This window comes from Strix aluco, chromosome 21 (genome assembly GCF_031877795.1).
Source record: "Strix aluco isolate bStrAlu1 chromosome 21, bStrAlu1.hap1, whole genome shotgun sequence".
Lineage (NCBI taxonomy): Eukaryota > Metazoa > Chordata > Aves > Strigiformes > Strigidae > Strix > Strix aluco.
The window spans coordinates 12,090,570-12,100,945 of record NC_133951.1 but is presented as its reverse complement, the minus strand read 5'-3'; the positions used below and the strand labels follow the sequence as shown (position 1 = coordinate 12,100,945).

At 49.2% G+C, this 10,376-nt stretch overlaps 1 long non-coding RNA gene across 1 annotated transcript; it reads right to left on the bottom strand.

The window, feature by feature from the left end:
- Positions 1-5,444: 5,444 nt before the first annotated feature.
- On the bottom strand, positions 5,445-9,467 carry LOC141932880 (uncharacterized). The gene is made up of 4 exons (XR_012625950.1): positions 8,886-9,467; positions 8,221-8,383; positions 6,960-7,103; positions 5,445-5,586 (listed from the first exon to the last, which is right to left on the bottom strand). It is a non-coding gene; the product is annotated as an uncharacterized LOC141932880 (long non-coding RNA).
- Positions 9,468-10,376: the final 909 nt, after the last annotated feature.

Below are 10,376 nucleotides of genomic sequence, written 5' to 3'. Positions count from 1 at the left end.
CCAGGTGCATGAGGAAGCTGTTTCCCACACCACATAGGTGGCACCAGGAGAGCTTTTGTCACATCTTCCAGCTGCCCCAAGACCTCTGGGGGCTCATGGATGGGCACAGAGAGAGGAAGATGTACACCTGGAAAACCCAGAAGGTGGGTCAGTTCTCCTGGCTCCGGCAGAAGAAACACCATCAGGTATGTTAGGGTGGCTTGTGTGTGTGTGTCCCATCTTGTCCTCATGCCCGGTCCCTGCCACCCTCCTCCAGACCTCTCCTAGAGAGCATCACACGGGCTGTGCCTGGGGGCTCTCAGCCATGAGGTGGTTTTTGGCCGTTTCTCCCAAAGTCATGGAGGACAAAAGCTGTCAATAGCATTTAGGTCCCAAAAGATGCGCCTAAGCACATCACCAGCTATCTTATCATGCCTGAGCTGCTCTGTACCCCCTAATTGTACAGCTTCTGCTTTTAAATCTTATTTTCCTTCTCTGTCTCTCTGTTGGAAACCACATTTTTCTTTTATCTGTACATTATACCTTCTAAAATCTGTCGCTAAATCTACAAAACTGCACCCAGTAATGCACAGAGATCCAGGACTGAAAGCATTTCATTCGTGACTGTCCTTTACAGAGCCAGCAGGGTCAGAGGAAAAGAAAAACAACACACACATGATCAATATTTTTTAAAATAGGATTTGAAAGCAAAGCATGAGAAGCCTCTATCTGGTTTTAATTTCAAATGAAAAAATATGGTTATTAATATATGGCAATGCTACTCTACCGTAAGAACAAAGTGTAGATAAAACCTGCAGGCTTAATGAGGCTCAGGAAAAATAAAATTTGAAAGCAAATCTTTGAAAATCTCTAGGTAATCTCTGTTCCATTTATCATGCTTTGGCAATCAGAAAGTAAAACCAGGCTTAGCGTAATGAAAAAAATCAAACAGGCTTTTTTTTTTTTTTCCCTGCTGCTCTAAAATCACAGAAGAATATAGTCATGGAAAAGAAAAAAAAAGGAGGAACCTCTGCCCTCCTGCCGGCGCACAGGGAATCTAATTGCAAAGGTCTCCTCCTGCATGTCTGAGTAGACTATGCGAGACTGGAATTTTTTAATCACAATATTTAAGCTCTCCTTGGTGACACAGAACTAATGCAGCGGTCCTCTCTTGATCTGCCAGAGATGTGAAGGTAACAATGGTTGATAACTCAGTCGCAAGCTGAGAATGTGAAAAAGACCTGAAAAATTTACTTCCCTTGACATCTCTGCCTGGCCAGGTCAGCAGCACAGCACCGGCCCCGGCTGGGCTGGGCTTGAGAACACCAGTGGACAACATGGCCGAGGAGGCTTTGCCTGTGCTTTTTGCGTTGTGAAGTGCTTTGATCACTGCAGACCCCTGAATCTCCCCATCACTGGAGGGGGGATTGTGCTGTGCACCCCTGGAGCTGAATGTGACAGCCCAGCCAAGCATTTTTGGGGTAGACATGGGTGAAGCTCAAGGCATCGTATCCAGCTGCTGCCAGGACCCGTGCTGAGTGCTGCCCCACAGCGCTGGTTATCTCTGGGTCTCTTGGCTCAGCGGCAGGGGCTGTGAACACAGAAGGGAAGCTGGTATTTGGGAATTAGGTCTCCAAAAGCCCCAGGTGGCACCGCTGGACCCTGCGATGGATGCTCCCCATCACGATGCCGCCGGTCCTGCAGGGCTGGAGGTGGCCCACACCCGGAGGAGGCATAAGATGTCTGTGGCCCCTGCAGACTTGAAAGTGGTGGCTCCCAAACATTTCCACTGCCAGTCCCCTTTCCTGGGCCACCCCAGATCTTAGCAGAAAAGCCTTCTTAGCAATTGATTTTCTGTTGGGCTGGTAGTCCCAGCACAGCTGCCTGTCCCCACATGGCATTGCAACCCTCCCTTTAGACACCCTTTCTCTGAGGGTATTTCTTTTCTCTGCAGAGCCACACAGAAAGCCACCCAGCAGCCTTTAAACTACCTCGTTTGGCTACTGACCGCACCAAGCTCAGAGCAGGAGGCTGTAGCATCACTGTAATGGGTCCAAAGCAGCTTCAAAAGAGCGGGCTTGACCTACTTGTCCCTTCCCAGCTCCTCCAGCTATAATTTCCTCACAGAGAACAATCACAGTACGGCATTCTGCCCTCCCAGTGCTACAAAGCTGGGGTGTTCTGCAACTTGCATGTCTTCTTGCCTATCTAATCAGGGCTGTGTGGGGATCCTTCAGCTAACCCTTCATCGGGAAGCAATTTTAGATTCTTGGGTGAAAGATTAAATATATAGTCGATGCATTATTCCGGTACAAACTGTGTCTGTTGCTATAGACAAGGAACACATGTGGGGCCATTTGGAGGTAATAGGAGTTGCTTTCATCTCCTATTCCTGTTGGCAGTGGCCACAATTATTGTGCTTTGAAATCACTCCTTTTGCAGACAATTAGGAGGGAGGAATTCTCAGCAATTAGTCACTCTAAATCACATATGAGCATAAAAATAAGAATAATTGCACCTTCCCGAGCTCACTGCAATGAGATTGGATATGTACAATTCACATATATTCATATTTTGTTTCCAGAACCAACACTACCAAGGATTTATTTTTCAGCAGAGCTGAGTGCGTGGTGCTGTAAAACGGGCATTTGAATGTTGCCTCTTTTCCCAAAGGTGCTGTAAGAATGAGAACTGCAATGAGCATAAAGCATTTTAAGACTCTGCAAGCAGTGTTACAGGGCTCTGGCCATTACTGTCCTTAATTCTGCTGGAAGATGGGTGTAAAAAGAAATAAATAAGTAATGATCCAAAGCAAACAGTTCCAGGCAGAAGCTTGACTGGTCGGGGCTTTCTGCCTCCCTAGGCTTATGCCCTCAGGTAGGACAACAGTAATGAGCAGCTCAGGTTATCTGCTGCAGGGGGAAGATGGGACTGGATTTAGACTGCCGGTCCGAGGTGTCCAGCCAGCTTCATGAAGCTGTCATGATAGCTTCTTGCTCGGCTCTTTTCATTATGTAGCTATTAGAGTGAATTAGAATGCTCAAAATCTGGATCTGATGAAGCCACAAATATCAGACTTCAATTTTCCCACAGCTACAGGGTTGAACCCTGCAGTCACCTCCAGCTTCTCTTTCTCACCTCCCCAGGTGCTGGAAGTCGGGGATGTTTTCTTGGAGACTTGCCTGTAGGTGTTCATGCTGAAGTTCCCACGTCTGCAGCCAGGACAAACGTTGGAGAAGGGGGATTTTTCCCTCACGCTCATGCACCAACCTCCCTGCCTCCTCTTAGTCTCGTCTGCGGCATACATCGGGGTGTTAAAGCTTGCCCGTAGCAGTAGGTATGAAGAAGTAGTGACCACATAGCCCTGCAGTGCTGTGCTCTCTACAGCCTCCACCAGCACTGCCAGGGGCATTTGTGCCAAGACAACCATCCACTTTCAACAGAAATGCAAGAATTCAAGCCCTGCTAATTATCAGCACTCCACACGGTTTTGTCCCCTGTTAGTGAAGAATGAAAACCCAACTCCAGGCTGCTCTCTCCGCTGCTGCCCAGTGTTTGCCTTGGACCCCGCTGCATTTTTTAGAAGCTGGGTCTAAAAAAACCACGTGTAGAAAAACTGCAGTGCCCTTCTTTATCTCTTCCTTCATAAGGACTTCCCTCAGATGAACTCTGCTGAAGTCATAAGTCACAAAGGGGCTTTTTCAGGCACCAGAGATATGTTTTCTCCCAAGAGAAAGCTGGCAATCAATCTAGGACAGATTTTTACGGACTCTCCTTGTTCCTGTGCTGCCCCAGCACACGGACTGCTCCGTACACCACCGAAGGGCAGGACCAGCCAGCATCTGCACACAGGAGGAGGGGGCCTGCACACGTGCACATCTTATCCCTAATAACGGAAAAATCTGCAACTGCAGCCAGTAATGACTATTACTGCGGTACAAATGCACACAGTGGGAGAGACTCCAGCAGACCCTCCTGAAATCTTTTTTGCATGACTAACTCCAGGAGAGAGGAGCCCTTCTGCAAGAGCCAGGGAAGGCTCTTCCACATGCAGCCAGACTAAAGCAGAACCACGTCTTTTCCTTTGGAATTTGACATTTTAACTTCTCTGTGCTGCGCCTTGCAAGTCCTTGCAGTGAGAGGGTCACAGCATCTGCTGGGATCTGAGAGAGGACAGTGCTCTGGCTGGCCCAGGGCTCAGGAGGTGCTAAGGAGGGAGCTGGGGACACATCCCTATTCCATTATTTTTGCAGCACAGGAAGATGGCAATGCAGTGAGACCCACCAAGAGTGCCTCGCTTGCTCCTCACGTTGTTATTTTAATCTGTTCCCAAATGAAGAACAGGCCACCAGCTGCCACCAGCCCATCCCACCATGGATGCTGCCAGCAGCGGGATGCTGAGCAGTGTGGCACGCCCGGCCCCATTTGTTTACCATGACATTAGTCACTCGCTTCCCAAATCCATTGGAAAAAAACACAGCCACAGGTCCAATGCTCCAGCCTTTCTGCTGCCAGACCAACGTCAGAAGCCACAAGAAACAAATGGACCAATTTTGAGGCCACTTTTGCCCTGCAGTAAACAGAGAGGGTGAGGCTAAAGCAACATCCCATAAACCTGCCTGGAAAACAAGTCCCAAGCGCCTTTTAACTCTCTACCTTTGCAGATCCCCGAGCTCCTGTCATGGTTTGGCTCATGTCATGTCATGTTTGGCCTCAGCACAGCATCACCACATGGAATCTGGGTGGGAGAAGTGCTTGGGTGAGACTGAAAAACAGTCCACGAGACCCACCCCCACCAGCTGGTGTTAAGTCAGTCTTGTGCACGGCATCACCTGAAAACTGCTGCTAGGATCCTTCAACGTCCACTTCAACCTCTTCCATGAGGTTAGGAGGGGTTTGCTATCCTCTCCTGTCCCCGCAGCCTCCAGGTTGCTGTACCTCCTGGGCGGGCTGAGACCCACCACGCAGCATCCTCCTGCCGCGGGTCCCTTGCGGCATGCACTGCCTCGGGCACCCTGGTACCCCCAGCTGCAAACACCCTCCTTTTCACCTCTCCCATCTGCTGCCTTCAGCCTCCAGTTTTCACACCCGTTCAGCACTCCGCCTGTGCCAAAGGAGAGCTTGTTACCAGCCCAACACATGCCTCCCCCTGGAAACGCTCCCAACCCACCGCAGTAATGAAGCGCCCGACCCTGATCTTTTATGGATATGTTTGGACTATTCCCCACTTTCACAGTCAGTAAAACCCAGCAGAATCCACACGTGACTGTGTTACTGACTGCTCAGTGCAGGGTCTAATAGGGACCGTATGCAGCATAAATTAGCATTTACCTTCTGGGGCTTCCTCCTGGTGGCAGCAGGATGGGTACCACACTAACCACAGCTCAGCGTGTGGCCGGAGCACATCTTGACTCCCCAACCCGACAGCAAGTGGCACTCTCTCCACGCAGAAGCCCACGGGCAGTGGCTGACGTGGCCATGGGGCTTCTTTCTCTCAAAAGCAGAAGGAACCCATCATCCGGCCAAAGAAGATGTAATTCTCCGGTACATGATGGCACAGGGCCAGTTCCCTTCTCCGGCTGCTCTTCATTAATCAAAGGCAAAGTGCTGCAAAGCAGAACATTTCACAGCAAGTTTTCCTTTCCTGGCGGGTGGGGACAGGATCTGATAGCTCCACCGTCACTGTCTGGGACAGTGTTGGGTGCCAACCTCCTCCTCTCCATCGGCCATGCACATAGGAGGGATAACACACGTGGGCCTCGACAGGTCCCAGCACAGACTGATTGCTGCAGGAGTGAGACCGTCACGGTTTCTACGTTGACCCAGAGTTCTGATCCAACCCCACAGCAGCTCAGGGCTGGTTGCCACAAGGATGACTCCCTCAGGGGTGCAAATGGAGTCTTGGCCCCATGCTGCAGATATTAACGGGGTTTTTGAGAGTATGTGGATTTATTCTGAGGTTGGGTCTCTAGAAATCAACTCAAAGAGTCTAATAAAGCCATTTTTAAATGTGTGTGTGCTACTTGTTTAAGGAACCTCAGGAGAAAGCATGGATAAATTGCTCTTCTCCAGCACGGCTCCAGGTGGAGCACCTCAAAAGGCAGAGCAATTCCTGTGAGCTCTGAGCAGGGATGCTGCGGTGCCCTTGGGGAGCCCCTGAGTCTGGTAAGACTGTAAAAGCTGCTTTGATCCTGCCGTCAGCAAGATGCTGTGAACATCCTGACCTGGCAACCCAGAGGGATGCTTGCTCCAGCACAGCACTGGGCCTTTTTCCAGCAATTTCAGTGGGGACGACTGGGGACCAGTGTCCTGACTGAGGCGCTCAGAACACATCACTGAAGCTGTGAAGACACTACACTCCCCCAGTCTTGCATCCCAGGCTAGCATCCTATCCATAACACCGGGGAATGTAGCTGAGCCATTGTGTTTTACTTCATGTATTTATTTATTCTTCACAGCCACTGAGTTATAGATACTGCCACTAACAATAGCTGGGAGAAGTTTAGGCCATTTATGGACACTGAAATGCTAGCTAAATAGAAAAGTTTTTGAACACTTCGCAAGACCAGCTTTAAAAACAGGATGTGCAAACCCTTTATTTTGGGATGTGTTTGTTCCAGTGATCAGATGTTCCACCCTGGTATCTCTGTCATGGCAATAAAAGCCCTACAAAAATTTTAAAAGAAAACAAAGCACAAATTTTAAATTGATCCCAGGAAAAAATAAAAGGAATTGTTGTGCTATAAGGGGAAAAAACGTGCTGTACATTTCACTGGCACCCACGTTCCTCAGGAGCACCCTTGGGTGGGGGGTTCCCCTTAAGCTGCAGCTCAATGCTGCCTGCACCAAACCAAACCAGGGCCGACGCCAGGACACAACTGCATTTGCATCTCCTCCTTTTTTCTAGCACTGGGATTAATTAAACTCACTTCAGAGGCTGCTTTTCAGTGCAACCAAAAAAAAAAAAATAAAACACCAACCTTCTGTCGCACGGGGAGAATTTGGCGCTGTCATTTCAGCCAGTTCAGAAGACATCTCCCACGGAGGAAGAAGAAACGCTGTAATTTGGGGCTGGCGACACAGAAAAGCTGATGCATTCCTCACCGGGAGCCGCCTGGCAGGTGCTAAACACAGACATGCTCAACTTAATACCTTGTGCCGCTCGCAACGCGTGCGAGACGCAGCGGAGAGGCGGGTTTAGCCCTTGGTATTAAAAATAGGAGCAGCATGACGGGGTTAGCAGAGGAACAAAACTGAGCACAGCGAACAAAGCACCTTGGCAGGATGAGGACAGGTTGCTCTGGCACGGGACATGCCGCTGGCCACTGGGCCAGTAGCAGAGCGTGACCATCCCTGCAAACCAGCACCAGGAGCTCAGGCTGGAGAGGGGGGGGGAATGTATTGGGAAAAATGCAGAGGAGGAAAAATGCGTTCAGGGTGGGTTTTTAAATGCATTCCAAGACAGCCGCACCTGGAGGCGGTTGTTGGCAGTCTCCTGATGTGGTGGCAGCCCAATTTTTGTAAGGAATTTTGCTTCTTCGTGAGCAAAGAGGCAACGTGGGAAGCTCAGCAAAGGGAGAAACTGTCTCATCCTTTAGCCTTGCAGCAAACAAGGTAAATCACTGCTGCTGCCGCTGGCAACAGGCTCAGGATCTAATGATTGCTGCTGGTTGAAAGTGATGCTAACAACGTGAGGAATTTTACTTTAGAATATACAGGTTTTGAAGCTGAAAAAAAATCCTTTAAAAGTTCAGGATAAGCTTTCAGAAAAGTGCCTCCCACTTCAGGGCAGTCCCACGCCTGTGCGTTCCCAAGCCCCAGCGCAGAGACATCCTTGGCCCTCCAGCACCTGGGAAGAGCAAGCGCGTGTGCTGTTATTTTGGATGCTGTCTTTTAGGGTGTTCTAATTTTGGGGTACAGCACTTTTGTTCCAGGCACCCCTTTGCCCTCACAGATTTCCCTACTAGACCCCCGAGATCTGCAAAACTGTGACCGCAAAACAGACTCGTGATAACGCCCTCTCTGTCTGCTCCTGCGGTCCCACCGCTTTGCTGAGCGGCCTGTCCCATCTTTTTAATCCCCAAAGGATGCAAAGGGTGATGCAGACACCAAGAAGCCCTTGGGTTGGGGAATGCTAACACATCTTGCATGGCTCCTCCTATCGAAGCAGACCACGGTGGCTTAGCCATAGTCAGGCAGGGGGTCCCTGTAAAGCTGGGCACGAGTCGCCGGGAATCTCACCAGCTGCCGGGCCAGAGTTCTCCTCCGTGGTCCCCTGATGCTTTCCTGGGAGACTGCTCATTATTTATGGTTCATCACATGCCGCTCATGAATTCTCCTGCTACATTTGCTCAACAGCCCAAGCAGGCAAAACCTGCAGCGATGCGATCTCTGAAAGCACTACCTGATTAAAACATATAAAAAAATAAAACAGAGATATAAAACTGCCAGTTGCCCACAGAATCAAATAAAATTAGTTCAGCTCAGCCTCCCCCATCTTTCCTTATTGCTCAGGTAATAAAACCACTCACTATACAAATATCTAATTTCAGGTGTGTAGGAAAGCAAGTCATTGAGCTAACAGGTTACTCGGGGCAGCAGGAGAGCTCTGCCCAGTGCAGGGGTGTTGTGGGGCACCAGTTCCCTCATATCGGTGAGTTATACAACCCAGAGTGCTAAACACTTTATCAAACAAATAAAACAACAGCTCTCCACCAAGGGATAGGCACCAGGTGTAGACCATGACCTTGCTCGGAGCTGTGGTGGCTCCATGCAACAGCCAAAAGTCTTCTCCTTCCCACCCAGCAGACGCTGTCCCAGAGTCAAGGGAGGTTTCTCCTCCATCAGTTCACATCCATCCACACCCTCCTTCTTCCCCGCTTGCACACTCAAGAGCCGCAGCCCACCTTGCAGGGCTGTCGAGGGTCCAGGGCAGCCACCAAGGGTTAACGTGCAAGATTTGCTGTACAAACCGAGCTGTTTAATGAGCATCTCTCTCCCAGGTAATGACTAGTGATGAGAATATGTTCTGCTACAGTAATGCTTGCAACGTAACAGCCCACCGAGGAGGGAGCTGGTAGGTGAAGTGAGAAAATCCTCTCTCCTCAGCTGGATTGCGGTTTCAGCCAAGCTCATCTGCATTAATCTTACACTCATTAAAATCAGTTTTTCTGTTTCTAATTCATCCAGTGCTGCCAAGCTCAAGAATTAAAAATTCATGAGCCAATGTCCCTGAAAAAAAAAAAAGAAAAAAACATAAGTTCATCTTAAGCAGCATAGATTTTTAAAACAATCATAGAAAATGTCTAGCTGCTCCTTTGTGCTTGAAGCTTTCAGATCTCATTTTCATGAGGGACAGGAAAATGAACAAAAGCTGAGATTTTTACACAATTGTGCAACCCCAGAGGCTGGTGCTTCCTGGAGGCAGCTTTACAAATTGCATCACTTACGATGAAAACCAAGAGACTGAGCAACACAGGAGGAGCAAGCTCATTTGGTTCCCCTTACCCTGTCTCAAAACAAGTGTCATTGCTGAAGTGACAAAAAGTCCACCCTGCAGAACTCAGGACAAGCTGTCCACTGGGTTTTACTGCAGTGAGGTCAGAAGCCTAGGAATGACATCAGCAGTATTTTCCAGCCTTGGTCTGGATGAGCACATAGAGCTCTTGGCAGCCCCCAGCCCCTCTGGAGACATGAGAGCAGCTTTTGACCGGTAACAGAGATGCAGGTGGTGAGACCTGGTGTAGACACACCACAGGCAGCAGTGAGCAATGGGCAGGGTTGTGGGAAAAGCCAAGGAACCACTTTACAACAGGCTGTGCTTTGGTTGGCTTCCAGCATCCACACGCAGCTCTCTGTGCGCCTTGGTCCCCTTGTCCAGCTTCCTGGTACCCATCCAGTTATTTCTGCCCTTGCAGACTATGTGGACAACAAGGATGTTCTTCTCCAGCGAGCAGTCAGATGCTCTCAGGTGCAGAGCAGAACCCGAGAGGAATGCACAAGTTAACAGTAAAAGTAAATAATTAGTTTTTAATTTTTCACGTGTGAGCAACAAACTAGACATGATTTTTAATATGCTCATAATTAAGGTCACCGATGACAATAGCTGGAGAGCTAGAGACAAAGACAATAAACACCATTTATCTGAAGCAGATGGGAACTCAGAAAGGGCTCTCCAATATTTTTTTCAATAGCCAAAACTAAAGAACGTTTTGGAGAGTGCCAGAGACCTCCCAGCCCACGAAAACACCCAAAGTCTCAAATGGCCTTTGCTGGCCAGGCTGGAGTGATTACACCACGCTGTCTGGGTCTCTCTCCACAAACGCTGCCCTTTTCCCTCGGAAAAAGGCACCATGTTTATAAAGTAAAGCTCAAGTAGGAAAACATCGAGCCAGGCC